The 24,712-nt window shown below is 39.6% G+C and overlaps 1 long non-coding RNA gene and 1 pseudogene across 1 annotated transcript; both read left to right on the top strand.

The window, feature by feature from the left end:
* Window positions 1–4,525: 4,525 nt before the first annotated feature.
* Window positions 4,526–4,769, top strand: LOC121973461. Its single transcript, XR_006109638.1, has 2 exons — window positions 4,526–4,628; window positions 4,728–4,769. It is a non-coding gene; the product is annotated as an uncharacterized LOC121973461 (long non-coding RNA).
* Window positions 4,770–6,358: 1,589 nt separating this feature from the next.
* LOC122039161 lies at window positions 6,359–10,199 on the top strand (annotated as a pseudogene).
* The last annotated feature ends 14,513 nt before the right edge of the window (window positions 10,200–24,712 follow it).

Below are 24,712 nucleotides of genomic sequence, written 5' to 3' on the forward strand. Positions count from 1 at the left end.
TGTTGTTCATACAAGCTGAAAAATAAGGTAATTTTAAGAAAATTACACTATCGGGAAACAACTTATTTTTTGAGAAATGTTTGATTCAAGAAGTCAACTTACTTTATGTAGGGTTTGACTTCATCACAGTTTAAGAGTATGTATGTCCTCGCAGCATGATATTCTTGTGGAGTTAACCATCTAGAAACAGATGCTCCCATTGGCTTGCCAGGAAACTTGAAAATAGAAAGCATAGATGAGTCTATAGGCTGTGCATCATCTGAATTTCTAGGACACTTGCGATGTCTGGTTTTTACATTATCAGTAAAATAATAGGAACAGAATGAGGATGCTTCTTCAACCAGATAAGCATTACAGATTAACCCCTCAACTCTAGCTTTGTTATGAATATTATTCTTTAATTTCCTTAAAAACCGTTCGAATGGATACATCCATCTGTACTGAACAGGACCAGCTATTCGTGCCTCGTATGCTAAATATACTGGTAGATGTTCCATTGAGTCAAAAAAACTAGGTGGAAAAATACGTTCAAGCTTACATAGTATGAGAGGAATGTCTGTTTCTAGTCGAAGCATATCATCCATCATAATACACCTCGCAGTCAAATATCTAAAATATAGACTCAATTCTGTGAGTGTTTGCCAAATATTTTGAGGAAGTAAGTCATGAAAAGCTACTGGAATAAGTCTTTGCATGAATGCATGACAGTCATGACTCTTCATTCCAAACATCTTTAACCTGCTCATATCCACACATCGAGCCATATTCGAGGCATACCCATCTGGGAATTTGATTTCTTTCAACCAATTACATAAAACTTGTTTAGTGTCTTTGTCCAATGTATAACAAGCCTTTGGGAATTTATTGGTTGTTTCATCTTGATGCAACTCTGGTCTGCTAACTAGTTCTTTTAATTCCTGACGTGATTTTGCAGTGTCTTTAGTTTTTCCATGCACATTCATCACAGTGTTAAAAATATTATCAAAGAAAATTTTCTCAACATGCATTACATCTAAATTATGCCGAATAAGTAGATACTTCCAATATGGTAGCTCCTAAAAAATACTCCTTTTCTTCCAACCACACTTGCACTGCCTAACGATGTATTTATTTATCTCATCAGAATTAGTCTCAGCTACTGGTAGAAAACCATAGCTGTCTATTTGGTCAAGGATTTCTTTACCTGACTTGATTGTTGGAGGAAGTTTTCTGACTACAACATTCCTAATGAAATTTTTCTTATTTCACCTGAAAGGGTGATCAACTGGTAAAAATTTACGATGATTATCAAACCAAGATACCTTCCCACTGCAGGGTAATGAAAATGCATCAGATTCTGTCATACAGTGTGGGCATGCTAATTTACCAGCCGTGCTCCATCCTGATAACATTGAGTATGCTGGAAAATCACTGATCGTCCATAATAATGCAGCATGCAATCTAAAATTAGTTTTGCTTGCAACATCATAAGTCACTGACCCTACATTCCATAATTCATTCAACTCAACAATCAAAGGTTGTAAGAAAATATCAATCTTCTCTTTTGGATTAGTCGGCCCTGGAATAAGTACAGTAAGGAACATGAATTCATCTTTCATACACATCCATGGTGGTAAGTTGTAAGGTGTTATTATAACTGGCTAAGATGAATATTGCTGTCCAGACTGACCAAATGGTTGAAATCCATCTGCAGAAAGTCCGAGTCTCATATTACGTGGTTCCATTGCAAATGAAGAAAATGTTGTATCAAGATGTTTCCATGCAGATGAGTCACAAGGATGACACATTATAACTTCTTCGTGCACATGCTCATGATACCACCTCATGTAGCTTGCTGTTGTAGTAGATGCGTACAAGCGTTGAAGTCTAACAGTTAATGGGAAATAATACATAACTTTCCATGAAATCTTTTTATTTTTCTTCCCTGGTATTCGACTATTATGCTTATAACGAGGGTGAGTACAGATTCTGCATTCAATCAGTTCACTGTCTTCTTTCCAAAATATCATGCAGTTATTAATGCAATAATCAATCTTCTCTACGGGCAAGCCTAAACCTCTCACCAATTTTTTTGTATTGTAGAAGCTATCAGGCATTATATTATCAGCAGGAAGTAACTCAAACATCAATTGACGGATGTCATCGTAACATCTTTCTGAAAAATGATGCTCTGCCTTTATGTTCATTAATCTTGCAGTAGCCGATAATTGGGAATGACCAGACGGAATCCCTTCCCACACTTCTCTTTCACTAGCCTTTAACATGTCATACATTTGCTGAACTTCATGTGTTGGTACATCATCTATATTTGAATGATCAACAGCATTCATAGCATCATAAACCATTGATTGCATTGCATTCTCATTAGATGATGATTCCCCTAAAGGAGTTGTGCCTGATGATGAAGCAACCGAAGTTCCAATATGGTGAGACAAATAAGGCTCTCCATGACAGTACCAGTTGTAGTAATTTGGAACAAATCTTTTTTTACATAGATGTACTTTGACAGTATCCTCATCATGGAAAGCTTTATTTCTACATTTGGAATGATTACACGGACAACGTAACATGGCACCATCCATACATTCTGGATGACTCTTCGCAAAGTTCACAAACTCTTCAACTCCAGCAAAATATTCATCTCGGATAAATCCATTTTCTAATCTATTGTACATCCAATCTTTGTTCAAGTACATTGTATCCTAATAAACATAAGATTGATTACTTAGTAAGCATGCAATTAATATAATTGAGGTACTACACATATGATTCATTGTATTCAAAAATCATACCATGAATACAACATTTTGAGCAGTGGTGGTGTGTGCAGAGTTTAACAGTTTCTAACAATCCAATTTTGCAATAGTGACACAATGTAATATGTTTTGTGTAGTCATTTCAAGTCAATTCTGTTTGATGCCACAAGAATATCAAATATAATACTTTTCCTCAAAGGAAAAGATCATAGATTGACTAAGCTGTATGTGTTTAAGCAAGCTACATTTCCTGTATGCTGCATTCCTAATGAAATTGTATTTTTTTTAAATAGAAAATTGGATAGATTTAATGAAGATCAGTAGATTCTATAAGCAAACAAGTTCATTTGAGTAGAATTTATGGTGGTTTAAAGTGTGAGGGATAGACCAAAGAAAATAATATTTAATATAATTATATTGATTTGATATGTTTGTTTGCTCATATTTTTTTGACCACTCTAGTTGCAAATAGCAATTACTGAACTATTGCTATTCTGGTGTACTTAGGTAACCATCATTCACTTGATGGATAAATTTGATTTATCCAACAACTTTACTATATAAAATATATAACAATTACTCTAGTTGCAACTGAATTACTTCATTTGTTTCCATTGGATTCTTATACATTTCAAAAGGCAAGTGTTCAGTACAAATGTGATCCATTGCATCTGCTTTGCTAGAACTATTACTTTTGCAAGGCATTGAAATTAAAGAGAGATCTGAGGTACTAAGTAAACTAGTAATCTAGCTTTAGAAACTAGCTTTTGAAATTGCAAAGAACAGGAATGAAAAGGAGATAAACCACAAAAAGCAAAGCCTTTGCTGATCATCAAGAAGTTGATCTACTTGGACTGTGGATCCAAATTCCAAGTCAAATAGTATCAAAGTATAACCATATAAATTACTAAATCCTTAATTTTATATTGCTTTCATCGAAACTGGTTTGCATAACTGTCAATACTGCCACTTGAGTGAACAACTGAGGGAAAAGATCCATGCAAACAATATCTAACGGATTATGTGTTTAAATTTAGCAAGACGATTTACCCGACTTTATGAAAGTGTTAAGGAAAAAATAAAACATACAAGTGAGGCGTTCCAAGAGTTAGCAGCAGAGATATGTTAGACGTCCCAAATTCTTCAAAGTACAGACAATCAAGCCATCCGCCTGCAGAATGGCCAATAAGTGAAACTTTTCCCACCTGCATCAAGATAAATATCCAATTTTCACTTCTTATTGTTGAATAAATTATCAAGCAAAAGGTTCAGGCGAAACAGATCTATAGAACATTGAACTAGAGAGGTCTTCACACTGTGACACGAAATTTTTTAATGACTTGAAACTTTTGAGTTCAGAAGCAGATTATGAGGAGAACGAAGTCTGAAAGAGAAAAATTACCTAGGGTTCCTCTTGAGTTCTCAATTCACAAAATTCAACAATAGAAAATTATAAATAAAAACATCTACTGAAGCATAACAAAATCTGTGAAGATGGATCATGCTTCACGCTTCACCGGATAGTAATTCCTTGTCAAAGTTGAAAGTTAAAAGAAAGTTGTGAACTTGTGAAGAAGATCAGGGCGGAAGGAGCTACAAAATGACACCAAATCCGTCTAACTAGTAAACTCAATTCAATAGATTACCGAGAAGGAAGGAGGCGAGCTACGGGATGGATGCCATATAACAAAAGGATGGACAGATGAAAAACATACATTATTTCTGAATTCCATTGAGTCTTCTTTTGTTAATGAGCTACACAATGGGGAATACAATTCTAAGGAATTTTATGGTGGGATATCGAGGATGAACACACATAGAGGTTCTTGTGGACAATATGAAAAAAATGAAACTGATCTGAAATCTGGTCAGGTTGTAAAAAATTTTATTTTCATTGAACCTAAATCCCTTTCCATTTTGTATTTTTTAATGTTCATCTTTTTGATAAAGCACGACCTTTTAACTCTGCAGTTCAAGGTATTATATAAGGAGAGCCTTGTCTACAATAAGGGCCAGAAGAATGCACAGCTTGAGATTGGTTCTAAAATATCGATAGAAAAACACCTATATAAAGTGTTTCATAAAATATTTATGTTTTATCAATCTTTCTTTCTCAAAAAGGTTAAAAAAAAAATAGGAAGCTCACGGAGATCAGCATATTTGAGCACATCAAACAGAATACCAAAAAAGAAAGTAAACATTGGCCATAAATCAAAAGCTAGCAAAAAAAAAAACTAAAAACTTTAATCACTCGCCTCGAGGGAAGGAGGCGAGCCGCTGCGAGGGAAGGAGGCGAGCCGCTGTGAGGGAAGGAGGCGAGACAGAACTTACCGAGACATAACTTGGAAGGAGCCGCTGCGGAGAGGAGATGAAAGGGCTGCGGTATGCAGAGATGCGCTGCGGTCTACATAGAGGAGAAGGAGATGAGCGAGGGAGCACAGAGGAGAAGAAGAGGAGAAGAGTGTTCTGCCCTAAATCGAGAGGAGAAGAGGGTTCTGCCCTAAATCGCGAACATAGCGACGAAACTATTAGTTCCGTCGCTATTTAGAGACGGAACTATTAGTTCCGTCGCTATTTAGAGACGGAACTAATAGTTCCGTCTCTAATCCGTTTATGATGGGGCTTAATTCGCTACTAAATAGCGATATTTAGTCCCTAATTAGAGACGGAATAAAAATGTCCGTCTCTATTTAGAGACAGATAATTTATTTCCGTTGCTAAACTTTACGGATTCATTTTTTTAATTAAAAATGGCCAAAATAGAGACGGAACTATATTTCCGTCTCTAATAAGAGACGGAACTATATTTCCGTCTCTAATTCCGTCTCTAATGCTGTATTTTGTTGTAGAGTAAATTATCAAGAGCTTGAGAGTTGAAGCCTCTCAATCCTGTTCCAAGCTCTTAGAATCCTTTGGTCACTTGATCATCTTAAGCAAAATGCACTACAAGAAATTATAGATTTAACCACACCTAATAGACAACAATTTTTTGAGAAACTGTTGTCTTTTTATCATTTAACAACGGTTTTATGGAAAACTGTTGTTGTTGGTCGTGTTTTTTTTTAAAAAGACAACAATGTTTAAAAAATCGTTGCCTTTGACATACATAAGACAACAGTTTTTTAAAATTGTTGTCTATGAGATATCTTTACTTGGCATACGACAACAGTTTTAATCAACCGTTGTCTATTAGCGTTGCTTATATTTTAATGTGCATATTTTAATTTGGTGTCTAAAACTATGTTGTCTTTAAAAATTATTTTATAAAAAAATACTCAAACATAGTTATTTGCCTATTTTCATTGATGAAGTGAAATTTATATCCCTTAATGTTTATCTCTAAGATAAAATTTGTGGTCTATGTTAAGATGGATGGATTTATTCAAATAGTAAGGATAAAATTGCAATTTTATACAAACTATATGTTGCAACAACTATTCTTCATTAATTTCATTTTCTTTTCCCCGACGGCGAAACCCGCGCCAACCCTAATCGCGATCTTCTCCCCGACGGCGACCACCATCTTCTCTCTTTCCAGTCCACGCCAGTCACAAGTTCGCGATCGCCGTGGCTCATTTTGTCCCGAGGTGCGTTTTTCTTCTCTCTCTGCAGAGCTCAAATGCCAGGTTAATCTTCTCCTCCAAGCTTCCTTTGTTGTGTATGGACTTTTATTTTGAATTTTTAAGCACATTTCTTGGTTTTAAAGTTGCTTTTTCGTTGTTTTGTGGATTTTGGTTCTAGGTAAACTGTAATTAGGGATCAGCTGAAATCAAACTTTTCCACTTGAATTTACCTAATTGTTGGATTATTCAATTCTTATGGGGAAATGTACGCTAAATTGTCTTATTAATCGAAATGAGAAGCATGTAATCAACGGGAAACCACGGAAATCCATGAACACTAGTAGTTGAACTCGTGATAAATGGTTCCCTTTTTCACTGGAATGTAGTACATTAAGTTGTTCTAGAAATATCATCATTAGAAATTTTAATGATTCTGTACTCTCAAGATAGTATATGGGACTGTGTTGGATCATCAAGCTTAAAATGTGGAACTGATTGTGCTTGTTTTTTACTGCTTCTGTGCCTGTTGGGGCTGTGAGTTTGCTTTTGTTTGTGTTTGTCGGTTTGACGATAATTTCTACCACAGTAGCAAGTGACTTAGTCTTTTGTTATATCCCCTTTCTTGTTTGAGTCCAATTTTCTGTGTTGGAATGCCCCTTCTTGCTGAGATTTTAGCTAGAAGATTAAGATTCGTAAATTTGTGGTTGTAGATTGTCTTGATGAGTAAAATTCTCACATTTTACACTTGTCACTTGTTTAGAAGTGAAAGTGCACTAATTATTGATATTTCTGGCAATGCAGGTTTTGTTAGTGTAGATTGTGGAGGCAATGAATCATATACAGATGAGCTTGGACTGGAGTGGACACTAGATAGTCAATTTGTATATGGCGAAACAGCTAGAATATCAGCTCCAAATGAGAACCGGAAACAATACATGACAGTGCGCTACTTTCCTGCAGATAATCGAAAGTACTGTTACACATTCAATGTTACAGTCAGGACACGCTACCTTGTGCGAACAAGCTTCTTGTATGGGAATTTTGACGAGAGTAATGTCTATCCGAAATTTGACATCTCAATTAGAGCAAGTCATTGGACAACCATTGTCATCTATGATGCAAATACCATTGTGACACACGAGGCTGTTATCCTTGCTACTGCTCCAGCAATTAGCATATGTGTATCTAATGCTACAACTGGAGAACCATTTATTTCCACCATCGAACTTCGACAGTTTAATGGATCATTGTACCACACGGATTTTGAGACTCAGTTCTTCTTGAGTCTATCTGCGAGAATAAATTTTGGTGCTGAGACTAATGAATCTGTCAGGTATTTTTTTCCAAGAAATTATTTATGATAATCTAAAGTTGGGCAGATTTATAAATATAATTTTGGTGTTGATAGAGAACTGTATCTTGAATTATCACTAATGTTTATGTGGCATTATTTTTTTACTGGTACCGATTCATGTAAGGAGCTACTTTGTGAATTTTTACACAAATTTTATGCACTCTCAAACATTAAGCATAATTGAATCTTCGGATTTCCATAAAGTCATATTGAATCCCCTCAAATCCCAAAAGAGGTCTAGGAATACACCAAGAATATTATGTGAGGAAATACAAATACTAGCTGGAGAAAAGGAAGGACTCAATAAGGTGTGCCTGTTAGTTCTTAGTGGCAGAGCACAAACTAACCAGATTAAAATTAAGTGTAATTATCACTTATTTACTAAGGACATTGCAATTCACTGTACCTCCATTCTGGTACAAATACCAAGTGTGATAGTGGTGTATACTTTCTAGCATTGAATAATTGTTGAGGTCTACATGGTAACTTTGTTGTTCTTGCAGGTATCCTGATGATCCATATGATCGAATATGGGAATCTGATTCTTTGAAGAGGGCGAACTACCTTGTTGATGTTGCTGCTGGAACTCAAAGAATATCAACCACTGTGCCTATAGATGTTAATAGTGATGAAAGACCTCCATCCAAGGTGATGCAGACTGCAGTAGTGGGTCAAAATGGAGGCTTAAATTATCATCTTAACCTGAATGGGTTTCCGGGGAATGGTTGGGTGTTTTGTTATTTTGCAGAAATTGAAGATTTGAAACCAGATGAAATTAGGAAATTCAGGTTGGTGCTTCCGGGGAACAAGGAACTTACACATCTCATTGTAAATGTCGAAAAAAATGCCCAACGGAAGTATCGGCTATATGAACCGGGATCATATAATATAAGTCTCCCTTTTGTCTTGTCTTTTGCTTTTAAGAAAACAAATGATTCATCCAAGGGACCTATCTTAAATGCTTTTGAAAAAAGGGTAGATCCGCTACCTTAGCGGCCCCCCTAGTGCCGACCCCACGGATATGGAGGGAGGTTCATGCAGGTACACAGGTCATAAGCGCATGGCGGGGTAAACCCCAGGTCGTCAGTTCCTGAGAATCGACCCCTGGCCATTACGCTAGAGATACCATGCGCCCACCGTCTGTGCTACGCCCTGGGGCCATATGCTTTTGAGATATACAAGTATATGGAGATAAATTATGGATCCCTAGATGGTAAGTAAAAAAATATCTTGTTAATTTGGTAATCTAGAGCAACACTGTTTTCTTTTAGAGTGTATCCTTTATACCTCTTTTCTCTTCAGCACTGACCATGGAAAGCTTTGTATGACATTACCCAAAAGAAGTTTGGGCACAAGAAGGTGGAGATCCATGCTTACCAGCTCCATGGTCATAGGTTCAATATAATTCAGATCTGCAACCACAAATTGTTTCAATGTACTGAATGCTTCTCTAACTCTCATTGGTCTTTGTCATGTTTGCTTTGCTTTCCCATGCATGATTTCCAGTTTCTCTAGCTGACTTATGAATTGTTGCTAATGTACAAATTTTAGCTATCTTCTCGCCGCGTGAACTAATGAATAGATTCGTATAATGAACAGTAGACTATCAGGATGAAATTTGACGGGGAATATACCTGCAGAGCTTGCTAGTTTAACTGGCCTAGTCGAATTGTAAGTTAGAATCTACTTCTGTTCCAAGTCAATTTATTTCATTCGGCACAACTGTTGATGGATTTAATGATTCCTTGTCACTGTGTCAAATTCAAATATTTCAGATGGCTTGATGGAAACGTGCTTAGTGGCCATATACCTGCTCTCGGTGCATGCTTAAGTCTCAGAAACATGTAATATATAAATATTGCTGGTTTATATATCAAACACTTAATCATTCGCTAGACTTTTTGAATTATTTTTTTGCAGTCACCTTGAGAACAATAAGTTAACTGGTGATCTATCATTTTGGCCTATCAAATTTACAAGAACTGTATGTCCTTTCTTGCCATTATATTGTCATTTAACGAACATCAATGTTTGCCCAAATTTGTTCTCTTTTAACGTTTGGCTTTGTCTAGCACCAACTCCAGCATGAAGTAACTATTGAGCTTGTAGGTACGTGCAGAACAATATGCTGTCCGGAACAGTACCTGGTCATCTTCTTGGCAAAAATATAGTTTTCACATGGGTATTTCTTATTAGATTGTGTTGAATATCTCTTTAAGTCCTACTTTCCAATGAAATTACAATTATCAAACTTGGGTATGCTATTTTGAGGCGTATCCCCAAGTGCAATAACATAAGAACAGAATTTAGACTGGCCTAATCATGATTGTTCTTGGTGATCAACAAAACAAGCTATCTAGTCTTTCACATTGTGTTTCACTTCATATACTTACTTATTGCCATTAAGAGGACTGTTGGAACAGTTTATAGGTTGTCATTGGTTGAATTCACCTTTGAGTATATTATGGTTTATTTTTCTGAGCATTTTCTACGGAATAGCTGAAGGATTACATTTTGAACCACTGAAAGAGATATGGTATTTATTTCATAGTATTAACTCTGCAACATGAATCAAGTTTGTTTATCCAACTTATATTGTAGTGCATTTGCCCACCCATAATATGAATCAAGTTTGTTTATCATAGAAGGTCTCACCTATAGTTTTATCATATGTAATAGATATGCATACAACAAAAATTTTTCCAACCGTAACATGTGTATCCTGTTCGACATGGAATTGAAAATTAGTGGTTCTTTTTTGGATTCCATTAAGAAGATAAGCTTTCTAGTACATGGACTTTTGAGCTATCAAACACAATCCATCCATGTTGGCCACGTTAAGTCAATCAAATTTGACCACTTTGAGTTATAAGCTCACCAAGTTTCACAGTTAAATCCTTTCACACTTGATACGCATATTAATTAGTATAATAAGCAAACTTAACTCTTTGTATAAACATGTCAAAGGTCCAGTAGCTCTTGACATATTACAACCTCTAATGTTGGTGATAAAAATATATACTGGAGACTAGCTAGACTTGTTGTTGTTGAATTGGATTAAAATCATGTGATTTTTATTTTCACAGGAAGTAAAAGGGTGTTATATACTTAGCCAGTTTTGGTACTTTAATCACAAGAATTGCACAAGTAGAGAAGATTTGATCCAACAAAACAATATACTTTAGCATATATATGTGTGATATATTGTTATGGGTACTATTTAGTTTTGTAAACTTTGGTGATGTTTAGATGTTGATGTTTGATACTTTAATGATGTTTGGATTGTAGGTTCTTGATCAATGATATTTTGTAGATAACTTGAACTGAAAGTGAGTTATGCAGTAATTTTAGTTTGTGCCTAGAAAGAAGTATTGTTATCATATTCAATTGTGTACAACGTCTTTGTCATCATCATCTTTATGCCATTTACTCCTGGGAAATGACTTAACTTGCAATCCTATGCTATTTACCTCAGGGAAAAGATAATGACCCCGTACCCAGAGAGGAGAAGAGGTTGCAGTTATTGATATGGTGTTTAGAAGATGCACAGGCTGTTTAGAAGATGCACAGGTAGAGAAGACTTGATCCAACAAAACAAGATATTTTGGACTTTATATATATGTGTGATATATTGTTATGGGTACTATTTTGTTTTGTAAACTTTTGTGATGTTTGAATGTTGATGTTTGGTACTTTAATGATGTTTGGATGATGATGTTTGGTACTTTAATGAAATTTGCATTGTAAATATTGATTATGTTTGGATTGTAGGTTTTTTTATCAATGAAATTTGCATTGGATGATTTGCACTGGATGAAATTTGCACTGGATGATGATGTTTTTTATAAACCGTTGAGTAGGAAAATATTAATAAGTTTTTTATTTATTGTCAACATGTTGTATATTGTACCCAAAGACATCAGTTTAAATATGTCAAACTGTTGTCAATGGCGTTAAAAGACAACAGTGAAAAATCATTGTCAAACTGATGTTAATTAACATTGTTTGCTAAAAAGTCCACGGTTTTTAACCGTTGTCAAACCGATGTCATTGGCAAAAAAGACAACGGTTTTTAGTCGTTGTCGTAGACAGTTCAAAACTGTTGTTGAAGAGCCTAGGCATACGCTCAAAGACAACGGTGAACAACTGTTGTCGTTGAATGAAAAGACAATGGTTTTTTACCGTTGTAAAACTGTTGTCGTTTCTTTCAAAGACAACAGTTAAAAACTGTTGTCTTTGGGCACCCCTTTTAACAACACAGCCTTTAACAACAGTCAGAAAGGGGTTACGACAATGGTGAAAAACCGTTGTTGTAAGGCTTTTTTCTTGTAGTGATGATTTGGAATGAGGAATGTTGAATGCCTAAAAACTCTTTAAGAGCTTATATACTTTTATTTATATCATTCACATACTAGACACTTGCAGTCAAGTTTTTTAGATGACTCAAAAGTGATAGCTGATTCTAATGGCTTTTTGAGGTCATTTGACAACCAAGAGTCCAATCGACTATCGAGTCAACTGCAAAATGAACATAAATATTTTATTTATCCAAATCCTACATCAAGTCAATTGTAATTCTTAGTTGGTTGACATGCATATAGTGGCTATTAATCTAAACTACTCCCCCTTATTTCTCTTACACCTTCATAAGCTAGTGTAAGGTTCAAGACTTGAGCGGATTGAAAAATACAACTTGGAAACACCCAAAGATGAAGGCTTCAAAAATCATGTTAGACACAAACAAGCTGTCGGAGATTTTAGGGGTATTAACTAAATTTAAATAGCACTGATTTAAATTCAACTTATAGTAGAAATGACCTGAGCAGATAATCTCAGGCTGCTAGCAGGGGCTGGTTTCTGCTCCGAGCCGAAGAATTACCGAGCAAGAATATCGGCTGAGCCACTAGTTTGTGTTACCGAGCGGGCGGATCGGCCGAGCAGAGGGCAGATCGGCAAAGCAGATCGGCTGAGATGAGTTCGGATCGGCAGGTCGGGTTGGTCGGTCGGCCGGGTCGGCGGGTCGGTCAGTCAGTCGGGTCGGCGGGTCGGTCAGTCAGTCGGGTCGATGGGTCGGCGGGTCGGTCGGTCGGCCAGGTCGGCGAGTCGGTCGGTCGGCCGGGTCGGTCAGTCGGGCGGGTCGGTCGATCGACCGGGTGGGCGGGTCGGTCGGTTGGCCGGGTCGGCGGGTCGGTCGGTCGGCCGGGTGGCGGGTTGGTCGGTCGGCCGGGTCAGCGGGTCGGTCGGTCGGCTGGGTCTGTCGAGTAGCAGAACATGTCTTGACAAAAAGGAAGACCAGGTCTGTTTAGAGTAGAATGACCAGGTCTATTCAGAGCAGATCTGTAGAACAGAAGACCAGGTCTACAGAGCAGTCTCGACAGAGCAACAGGTCTTGACAGAGCAGTAAGGTCGGGAAAAATCCCGACCGGACAAGCTGACCGAGGCCTGCAAGTAGCAGTTTCCTTGAAACAGTTTCGCCCCCACCTCCGGCTATGCTTCGAGGCTTATTTGGGTGGTCTGTTTCCCAGGATACAACGGTCTAACCGTGAACTCCACCAAGCACCGGTGGTCACGGCGAACTGAGTGGTACCCGAAAGCTACCGTGGGCAATCTGTCGAGCAGGAGTTGCACGACAGAGAAGGGGAATGAGGAGGAGAGCTTCTGCTTGCTTTCGCTGTGTTATTTGCGTAACCTTTTGCCTGAGGTCGCAGCCTCCTTATATAGGAGCTCAAGACCAAAGGACACCATTAATGATCATTACTCAACGCCAGCTTTTCACTTGGCTGTTTTGATTGGTTGTTCTGCTTGGGCAAATTTTTGCCCCGACCGGTCCGGCATTCGTGTGCGCAGGTCGCGCTCGCGCACGAGTCAACTTGGTTCAATGCAATTCGGGCCCTGGATTTATACCCCCCCTGCGCACCCACGCGTGAGAGAGAGCTCTCCCCATGCATTTGTTCACATCCTCAATGCATGTGAATCAATATTAACCAACAAACTTACCTTGAAACTTCCAATGTGGGACTAAAGTCCCATTCACAATGGAGCTTCTTCTCTTCCACCTCTTCTCCATTCACACTTATTCAACAATCCCCCACATGAATGGAGATAGGGTATGCGATAGCATTTAGCAGTTGAGTCAAGTATAGGATAGGTAGGGTTTACCGTTTGAACCTTCCCTTGTGAAGATCTGGTTGCTTACTGGCTAATAGTAGACACGATGTCCTTGAACTATATTGTCGTCTGTGTAAGCAGTGACAAATCTCACCCAAGACTCTCCCTGATACAACTCAGTTCTCATGAGTGTGTTCGTTCTTGGCCATGAACATGCCTGGTTCTGTGAGAAGCTCTAAGAATTGTGCCTCCAATTCTCTTCGAAGCGGCCCCACTTCTTTCTCACATAGGTGATCCCTCAAGAGTTACCATCTACTCTTTTTGATCATTAAAAGCTCATTAGCTTATCCTGCTCTAGTCACTGGTTCAATGGGCTACCCCCCACAGTGTGTCTAGTCAGTGCAGATTAGTTGTCCCTTTGAACCTAGTTCTTGGGATCTCTAGTCAGCATAGGTTGGGTGTCCTCTACACTGATCGCAGACAACGACATCAATCCCATTCCCTGTGATGACCTTGCTACTAACTCTCGATTTAACCCCTTGGTTAACGAATCCGCTATGTTATCCTTTGACTTCACATAGTCAACAGTGATAACTCCAGTTAAGAGTAGTTGTCTAATGGTATTATGTCTTCGACATATATGTCTAGACTTATCATTATACAGATGGCTCTATGCTCGACCGATTGCTGATTGGCTATCACAATGTATGTAAATCGCCGGCACAGGTTTCGGCCATCGAGGAATATCTTCTAAGAATTGCCGTAGTCATTCAGCCTCTTCACCTCACTTGTCAAGAGCTACAAACTCAGATTCCATCGTGGATCTGATTATTATGATTTTCTTAGAAGATTTCTAGGAAATGGCTGCACCTGCTAGAGTGAAGACATATCCACTTGTAGACTTAGAGTCTTTTATGTCAGATATCCAACTTGCATCGCTGTATCCTTCGATCACAGCAGGATATCTCGTGTAGTGCAGTCCATATTCACGAGTATACCTCAAGTACCTCAGTACTCTTGTTATCCCTTTCCAGTGCTCAACACCAGGATTACTCGTGTATCTACTCAGTTTGCTTACTGCGTAGGCCAAGTCTGGTCGAGTACAACTCATCAAGTACATCATACTTCCAATTACTCGAGAGTACTCTATCTGCGAGATACTTTCACCTCGATTTTTCGATAGATGTTGACTCGTATCTATCGGCGTTCGTGCCAATGCAGTATCACCCTTGGTGAATTTCTCAAGAATCTTGTCCACGTAATGGGGTTGACAAAGAACAAGTCCTTCTGTCGTTCAAAGAATTTTGATTCCTAAAATCACATCAGCTAGGTCCATGTCTTTCATGTCAAATCTTGAGTTCAACATATCTTTAGTGGATTTGATTATCTTATCATTGCTCCCAATGATAAGTATGTCATCTACATAGAGGCACAAGATGACATAGCCACTCTCTGTGGCTCTCATGTAGACACATTTATCACATTCATTGATCTTGAATCCACATTCCTTCATGGCATTATCGAATTTCTCATGCCACTGCTTTGGTGCTTGTTTCAAGCCATATAATGACTTCACCAATCTACAGACCTTATTTTTGTCACGCCCCGGGGGTGTCCCTGTCCGAAGAAATTTCGGCAGCACCTCCCCTGTACGGGTGACAATCTGAAGCATTTCTACAGACACAATATACATCAGTCACATGCGGCTGGAATATATACATAACCACGCAGTTATATATATATATTATCAGCCCACTCGGCTGAAACCAAAACCAACACAGCAGAAATACATAAAAACAAGCTCATACAAAACAAAACAACAAACTGCTAGCCGGCTAGGCTTACACCACACATCAACACAATACTCCGAAAATAAAACCGAAACACACCAAGCCAAAAACACACATATCATATACCAAGATAAAATAAACAAGAAGGCGGAGACATGTCTTCTGATGTGACATGGGGACCAGCAGGCAGGATACTCCAAGCCACTCCATAAATAATCTGGTACCTGAAAAATATAGAGTCCACGGGGGTGAGTTCAACAACTCAGCGAATACCAATAGACATGCCTAGTAAGATATATCTAACAGCAATAAACATGGAATACAACTTCCTAATCATATATATAGGAAAGATGCAAAACTGAAAGGTAACTGAGAAAGCTGTACTCACCAGGAACTCCTATCCAGAACAAAAGGGTCATTAAACCGAAGGTGTCCTAAATCCTGTATGCATATCAAACATATGCATCCAACCAAAATGTAGCAAACAAATGCAACAAACACAATCACAAGAAATAAATGCATCAATGCGTATGATGCCAAAGATGCGTCCTGGTCACCCCTAACGCCAGTCAGTCATCTCACATATAAATGGTGAGACCGAATGGGTAGGGCTGTGACAACCGTGCACTCTGTCGTCACTGCTCCTGATGAGTGACCGAGTGGACGGGATGCTGTCGGAGTATACCTATCCTCCTACCCCAAATCATAAATGGGGGAGCGCAATGCTCTCAACTCCCGGTACACGATGACGGGGAGGAATCCCTGCCGGCTAACACGTTGTGTCACACTACCCATGAGCGGACCAACGTAGTCAAACAAAGTCCCTGCTTCAACACACACTGCCTGAATCGACCACTAACCCATGAGTGGTGGTGTGCGCAGATCCATGTAACTGGCGATGTGCTCAACAATAATGGAGTCGACTATCGCACAGCATGCAATCATGATGCATGACACTAAGCATGACAATATCCTAATCAGCATAGAAAAATCCATATATATATATATAATATGGATACCACAATATCAGTAAGTCAAATCCAAGGATCTAGGGTATACTGGTCCTCTATGGTATAACAACCTAGATCCTATACATATCCCCCTCCATAACATATGTACCAACAATATGCACAGATCAAAGAAAAAGGTTCTAGGTACACAAATCAGATATGATATACAAATAGAGGTACACAAGTCAGGTATGGTATAAAAACCTAGGTATCAGATAATCTAGATACACATGCCAGAAAATAAAATCCAGAACCTAGTCCTAACCTCAATAAGATATGGTATGTCACTTACTCTAGGATCTAAGTGTTGATACATTCTGACCTGGATGTTGTTTTGCTGTTGACACTGATTTAAGTTTGTATCAGATATTTAACTCAGATTAATTACTAATCTAGGTTGACTAGGTTGACCTGATTGAGAAAGTCCTAACTGGGATGTTAGGCAGTTGGAAAGTCCTGGTGAGTGAAGCCAGGTGAAAACCCTAGTGAGTGAAGCTAGGTGAAAGTCCTGGTGAGTGAAGCCAGGCAAGGGAAATCCAGATGGGTCAAGGTTGACCAGACATCTGGTGAAAAGTCCAAGCAGGGAGCTTGGCATGGGAAAAGTCCAAGTATGGAGACTTGGCACGGAGTGGTCAGAGAGGGCTCGGTAGCTCGTTCTCTGGACCGGACGAAGTCGGAGAGGGCTCGGTAGCTCGTTCTCCGGACTAGGTCAGAGAGGGCTCGGTAGCTCGTTCTTAAGACCAATCCTAATATCACATAGGCGTTGGATCGGTCAACAGACCAATCCAGTGTGATTTTGATTGCCTGATCGGTGCACAAACCGATCTGGTGAAACTATGTTTGCTGATCGGTCTGGCTACCGATCAGGAAACACTCAGTAGCACACTGAGTGTAATCTGATCGGTCTGTAGACCGATCAGGAAACACTCAGTAGCCTACTGAGTGTAATCTGATCGGTCTGTAGACCGATCAGGAGATGATGTCGCGAGAAGGAAAAAGGCAGTGGATCGGTCCGTGGACTGATCCATATGAACCCTGATCGGTCTCCGGACCGATCAGGTCATATCCTGATCGGTCTTGAGACCGATCAGGTGACGATCTCAGGAGTGCGAGGAACCGCACTCATTAAGCCCTGATCGGTTTGCAGACCGATCAGGCCATACCCTGATCGGTCTTCACGACCGATCAGACATCAATCCAAAGGTGTGGATCGGTCCGCTGACCGATCCACCACACTGTCTGCACACACTGTCAGTTTCTGCTGATTTCTGATTCGTTTCTGATGCGTCTGATCTAACATCTGCTTGTGAGCTTTTTGAGTAACAGGTTGCAGGTACCATGGTGATGCTTGAATTCAAATCAATGACTATCAAAGGAATAAAACAAAATGGTTTTTCCACTGGTTATCACTGCAAATTGTGCAAAAGAAGCGTCAACGTTCACTGGCTTGTTCAGTTGGCTCACTGGCTGCAATCAGCTTGACTCTTCCTTATTGGTTCGAGCTCAGAGACACCAGTGAAGACCAAGGATGGTATTGGTGTGAGCTCAGATAATCAGATGAGGAAGAAGCGTGATTGGCGACGCCTGGTTCGACGACAGTGATACGCTACTGGTTGACGTGATTCGATGCAGTGGTTTGGCTCTGGCTGAAGACAGCAAGAGAGCAGAGAAATAAGAAGGAGGTAGAAGAGAGGTTTGGTAAGAATTCTTTCTTTGGTAGCAAACTCTCTGTCGACGTTCAAGCAAGGGTGTTCTGTGAAGCTCTTGGCTGTGAATCTACTTCTTCTTCACTCTCTGCATATTGTAGCTGTAAGTTGATTGTGCATTCATTGTAGCCACAAAATTCTGTAAGTCTAAGTCTTGTGCTTCATTCTAAATCTGTTTTGAGACTTTGTGGGAGGTTTCTCCACCGAGAAGGAGAAATACTTAGTCGGAATCTGTCCGGGGGTTGATCTACCGAAAGATCAAGGGATCGTCCACCTTACGGACACGCCGAGGAGTAGGGGCAAGTTATCCCCGAACCTCGTACATCATTGTGTTAGTGGTGGTGTGTTTTCTTCTTTGCATAAGTGTTTGTTTTGATTATTTCCGCTGCGCTAACAAATCTCTGTGTAGAAATTTTGTTTTTGTTTTTAAGAGGCTATTCACCCCCCCCTCTAGCCATCTAAGATCCAAACAAGTGGTATCAGAGCCTGGTGCTCTCATTTCGGCTTAACAACCCAAAGAGCTAAACAATGGCCATAAAGGAGGGATTCAGCACCAACCGTCCACCCTATTTCGAGGGAGCAGATTTCCAATACTGGAAAAGCCGCATGGAGTATTACCTCAAAACCGATATCTCCATGTGGTTTTCCGTCAAGGAGGGTTTTACACCACCAAAAGATGAAGAAGGTAAGGAACTTGATTCGTCAAGATGGTCTACCGAACAACTCCGCAAAGCACAAGCCGATGCCAAGGCTATGGTCACCTTGCAATGTGGAATCGCCAAGGACCAACTTGTCAAGGTAGGTCCATTCTCGAGTGCAAGAGACCTATGGAACAAACTCATCGAGCTCCAAGAGGGAACTCGAGATTCTCGGATTGCCAAGAGGGACCTATTCTTGAATCAGCTTCAAAATTTAACCATGAAGGACAGTGAAACGGTAAGTGAACTTCATGGGAGATTCAAGGAGATCATCAACGGTCTACACTCTGTGGACGAACGAGTGGAGAATCGCGATCTAGTAAGGTATGCTCTAAAAGCTTTTCCTAGGAGTGCCTTGTGGTCATCTATGGTAGATGCCTACAAGGTATCCAAGGATCTTTCCATTGTTAAATTAGATGAATTTTTCTGTGAGATGGAACTTCATGAGCTTGCTAACAAAGGTCAAAAAGAGAAGGGTATTGCTTTGTTTGCAGGACCAAAGAGCAAGGATGAAAGAAGGAAGAAGGAAAAGAAGAAAGAAAAGGAGATTTCCTCATCCACCTCTTCCTCAGAATCCGATGATGAAAGTGGATCATCATCAAGTGAGATGGCGAATTTCGTAAGAAGAATCATGAGAAGGAGCAGGAGATACAAAGGAAAAGGTAAACCTAGTGAACAAAATTTTGACAAAACTAATGTTACATGTTATGAGTGCAGCAAAAAGGGACACTATCGAAGTGAGTGTCCAAAACTTAAGAAGAAGGAGGAACGAGCCAAAAAGAAGGAGGAAAGAGCCAAGAAGAAGAAGGCTCTCAAGGCCACTTGGGATGAGTCCTCATCAAGCTCATCGGAGGAAGAAGAGAAAATGGAAAAGAGCACACGACAATTAGCACTCATGGCAAGGGAGGTTTCAGACTCCGGAAGTGAGGGAGATTCGAGCGACGCCTCAACCGTGGCTTCATCATCGTCGGATGATGAAGAGGTAACCTCTTCTCATATAGAAAAGTGTTATAAGACTATCACTCATTTATCTACATTGCTTAAAAAGTCAAAAACAGAAAATAAATTGTTAAAAGAAGAAGTAAAAACCTTAAGGACCCTTAGGGAAGATGAGGTCGATGACCTACATCTAGAAGTCCTTGAGGATGAGAACAAGGCTTTAAAGGGTGAGGTTGAGAAACTCAAGAAAATGCTTGAGAAGTTCTCAACTAGCTCTAAGACACTAGACATGATTCTAAATGCCCAAAGGGCAGTCTACAACAAGGCCGGGCTAGGGTATCAACCCAAGGAGTTGAGTTTCATTTCTCTAATGTCTAGAACTCAAGATAGTAGATTACATGTTTCTAGGGCTCATGGAACTAGGAAAGGTATGACCAAGGCATGGGTTCCTAGGTCTTTCGTTGTAGAAGCATTAGGTCCCAAGATTTGGGTACCTAAAACCTCTATCTTCCATGTCTTGTAGGCATTGGTCGAGGGGGAGCATCTATCAACTTGGTTTGTTGATAGTGGATGCTCCAAGCACATGACCGGGAACAAATCACTGTTTACAACCATTCAAAACAAAAGTAGAGGTAATGTGTCTTTTGGTAATAATGGTAGCCTTAAGGTTGTAGGAGTTGGAGACATTCATATATCCGAATGTCTCCATATCAAGAATGTCCTTCTAGTCAAGGGGATGACTTTTAATCTCCTAAGTGTCAGCCAATTGTGTGATACGGGTTACACAATTGAATTTCATTCAAGTCAATGTTTGGTTAAACACATTGACACACTTGACACGGTACTAGTAGACACAAGGGTTGATAATATTTATCAAGTATCGTTTAAAAGTGCTACTAATGCTTTGATTAAGTGTTTCATGTCAAAAGAAGAAGAGTCTTGGCTTTGGCATAGAAGGTTGGCACATGTAAACATGAAGAACATTCGGAAGTTGGCCAACAAAGGACTAGTACGAGGCTTACCAAGCATCAAGTACCAAAAGAACAAACTATGTGATGCATGTCAAATGGGTAAGCAAACAAAAGCACCTCATAAAGGTAAAAGCACTGTGAGTACATCTACTGCCTTAGACTTATTACATATGGACTTGTTTGATTGTAACAATGTTATTTCATTGAATGGTAGTAGATATTGTTTAGTAATTATTGATGATTTTACTAGATACACATGGACTTTCTTTTTGAAAACTAAGGATCAAACCATAGATATTTTTATTTCTTTTTGTAGAAGAACTAAAAATGAAAAATCAACAACAATTAAAACCATTAGAAGTGATCATGGTGGTGAATTTCAAAACCATAGGTTCTTAGAATTTTGTCAAGCAAAAGGGTATAGACATGAGTTCTCAACTCCAAGGACCCCACAGCAAAATGGGGTTGTGGAGAGAAAGAACCGAGTCTTGCAAGAGGCTGCACGAAGCATGCTTAATGAGTACTCACTACCGAGTTACTTGTGGGTGAAGTTGTAAATACAGCGTGCTATGTGCAAAACCGAATATTGATACATAGGTTTTTAGGAAAGACCCCCCATGAACTTTGGTTTGGGAGACCCCCTACAATTAAACATCTTAGGGTGTTTGGTTGTAAGGTGTTTATCTTGAACACAAAGGATCATCTTGGGAAGTTCACGGCTAAGGCTGATGAAGGGATACTGGTCGGGTACTCTCTCACCAGCAAAGCCTATCGAGTCTACAACAATAGGACTAAATTGATTGAAGAGTCCTCAGATGTAGCGTTTGAAGAAATCCCCAACTCAAATGATCAATCAAGGGATGTAGGAGAAATTCAATTTGAACTTAGAAATCTAAGTTTGAATGATCAAAATGAAGAAAGAGTCGAGGTTGACTCTGATGACGATGAGCAAAGGCAACAAAGGGCTCCGGTTGATCCCTTGCCTGATATTGAGTCCTTGCCTGTGCCTAGTGAGACCATTCATGAGGCACCACCAACACCAAGACAATCTAGGATAACTACTAGTCATCCCCAAGACCAAATTATGGGAGATATCCAACAAGGGGTTAGGACTAGGTCATTTTTTAGAAATGAGTCTAATGAAGTCGCGTTGATTTCAGAGATTGAACCAAGACTAGTTGATGAAGCATTGCACGATCCTGATTGGATCATAGCTATGCAAGACGAATTAGGTCAATTTGAAAGGAGCCAAGTGTGGGAGTTGGTTCCTAGACCGAAAAAGACCACCATTATTGGAACTAAATGGGTCTTCAAAAATAAGTTAAATCAAAAGGGAGAAGTTGTAAGAAACAAGGCAAGACTTGTAGCCAAGGGCTATAGTCAAGTCGAAGGTCTCGATTATGATGAGACTTATGCTCCCGTGGCACGATTAGAGTCCATTCGTTTGATGCTAGCTTTTGCTGCACATAGAGGTTTCAAACTCTATCAAATGGATGTTAAATCTGCCTTCTTAAATGGTTTTATTAAAGAAGAGGTCTATGTTGAGCAACCACCGGGGTTTGTGAGTACCGAAGCTCCAAACCACGTATACAAGCTCAAGAAAGCTCTTTATGGGCTTAAACAAGCACCTCGAGCTTGGTACGAAAGGCTGTCAACTTATTTACTAGAGAAGGGATTTGTAAGAGGTCAAATAGACCCAACACTATTTCTACGTAGAGATGGTGAAAACATTTTTGTAGCCCAAGTATATGTCGATGACATAATTTGTGGCTCAAATAACAAGGGCTATTTGAATGAATTCATTTCTCACATGGAAAGTGAGTTTGAGATGAGTCTAGTAGGAGAGTTGACATTCTTCCTTGGACTTGAAATCAAACAAACTCGAGACGGAATTTATGTCCATCAGACAAAATACACTCAAGAGATGCTTAGAAAATTCAATATGAGTGACTCTAAGGAAGTGTCCACTCCAATGGCGACAAACACTCACCTTGACAATGATGAGAGTGGAAAACCAATTGATCTAACGCAATATAGAAGCATGATTGGTAGTCTTCTATATCTCACAGCTAGTCGACCGGAAATACTCTTTGCTGTGGGCATGTGCGCAAGGTATCAAGTCTGTGCCAAGGAATCTCATTTAATTGCAGTTAAAAGAATATTGAGATACCTTAAGGGCACAATTCGAGTAGGTCTATGGTACCCTCGTACAGAGTTTTTTGACTTGATAGGCTATACCGATTCCGATTATGCTGGGTGCAAATTGGATCGGAAAAGCACTAGTGGGGGTTGCCAATTCTTAGGTTCATCATTAGTTAGTTGGTCAAGTCGGAAGCAACATTGTGTTGCTCTCTCCACGACCGAGGCTGAATACATTGCCATGGGAGAGAGTGTATCACAATTGTTGTAGATGATACACACCCTAGAGGATTATGGACTTTCTTATAAGGGTGTACAAGTGCTATGTGACAACATTAGCACGATCAACCTAACTAAAAATCCAGTCCATCATTCAAGGACCAAGCACATTGAAGTGCGTCATCACTTCATTAGAGATCACGTAGCTAGGGGTGACATTGTGCTCACATATGTGGAGTCAAAGTCAAACCTAGCCGACATTTTCACCAAACCCCTTCCGGAGAATGAATTTAGTCATTTAAGGAGGGAGTTGGGAATGTGTTTGGCTCCTTAGGTCATTAGAACTTCACCATGATCAATAAGGACTAGTAAAATGACAAGAGTAATTGGGACAATAATTTGGGCAACTTGGGAACATCTCACACAAACTATAAGGTTTAACAAAATATTTTTGTTTGCTAGAAATGGGGTGAGATGCTAGGAACAACCAAATTATTCAAAATGTATCATGCATCTCTTGAATAATTAGGTTGAAGAGACATTAATTGAGTATGGGGAACACCATTACATAATTCATGTGTAATTGGTTCCTAGATCTTACTCATATATTCCAACCAAGGAAACTTGGTTGGGCCTTTGCCTAGATTTGATCTGATTTTGATTAATGGGTTGTTTGATATGGCTGTTCATGATTTTGAATGAAAAATAAGACAGGCTATTGAAGTAATTCTAGCATTTTGAATATATTTTGACAAACTTGAAACTGTACATAACAAAGTGAAAAATTTCAATTTTCAGGCCTTAAGTTGTTTGTTTTCTAATGTCTGCAACCTTAAGGCTATAAACAAGTTCAGACCATAACTTTTAGGTAAGAGTTATGCTTGTAGATCCTCAAGGTTCTAGGCTCTGAACTTGGAAGTTTTCCTAGAGAAACTTCCACGAATTATCGAACACGAGTTACTGAAATTACTATTTTCAGTTACTGAAATTACGGGAGATACTTAGTATCAGACACTGATCGGTCTACAGACTGATCAGGTCAGCCTGGAACGCTCGAGCTCGCTACTGATCCCTTTCTGATCGGTCTACAGACCGATCAGAGAGTTCCCTGATCGGTCCGGAGACCGATCAGATCAATTCGGCAGAAAAGTCACTGATCGTCTCCTGATCGGTCCGTGGACCGATCAGGATGTTCCTGGATTGGTCCGGAGACCGATCATCAATTCGGCATACTGATCGTCTCCTGATCGGTCCGTGGACCGATCAGGATGTTCCTAGATCGGTCCAGGGACCGATCAAGAGGCTTCTGATACCTTCTGATCGGACAACCGTCCGATCATTTCTTCACTGTACACCCATCTAAACCCTTAAAACCTCCCGATCCCTTCTTTTCCTCATTCACACGAAACCCTAGCCGACTCTTCCCACCAGCTCACCCTTTCTCTTCTCTTTGCACGCC

This window comes from Zingiber officinale, chromosome 1B (genome assembly GCF_018446385.1).
Source record: "Zingiber officinale cultivar Zhangliang chromosome 1B, Zo_v1.1, whole genome shotgun sequence".
Lineage (NCBI taxonomy): Eukaryota > Viridiplantae > Streptophyta > Magnoliopsida > Zingiberales > Zingiberaceae > Zingiber > Zingiber officinale.